We start from the raw sequence: 464 nt of genomic DNA on the forward strand, positions 1-464 counted from the left end.
GGACTTCCGGTAAGAGCTGAAGGCCGGCGGCGGGAGAAGCCCCGCCCCCGTGTTCTAGTTACGTCACTAGACAGGTGCCCAGTGCGCCAGTCTCCCAGCTCCCTTTGGGGCACGTTCTGCCTGCGGAGTGCGCAGAGGCCTGGGCATGGCCACAGAACCTACTGGGGCCGCGTCCCCACCTTCATTAATGAACCTTAGTTACTGCACAGTAAGTAGTGCCGTGCAATTATTTTGGGGAATGTTTACTGCGCAGTAGCCTAATAACACTGTGCAATAGCGTATTAGCAGTTGTTGACCGGCACGCTGCTGCACAGTGTTATTAGGCTACTGCAGAGTAAGTGCCTCACGTAGACGTGCCAGGAGTCGTTTAGCTGCCACAACAGCCTCATTCCCCTCACTGCAGCAGCCCAAATGAACCCCCCAGGCCACCACGAGGGAGCATGAAGCACAAGAGGGCCTGCCTT

This window comes from Alligator mississippiensis, chromosome 4, assembly GCF_030867095.1.
Source record: "Alligator mississippiensis isolate rAllMis1 chromosome 4, rAllMis1, whole genome shotgun sequence".
NCBI classification, from domain to species: Eukaryota; Metazoa; Chordata; order Crocodylia; family Alligatoridae; genus Alligator; species Alligator mississippiensis.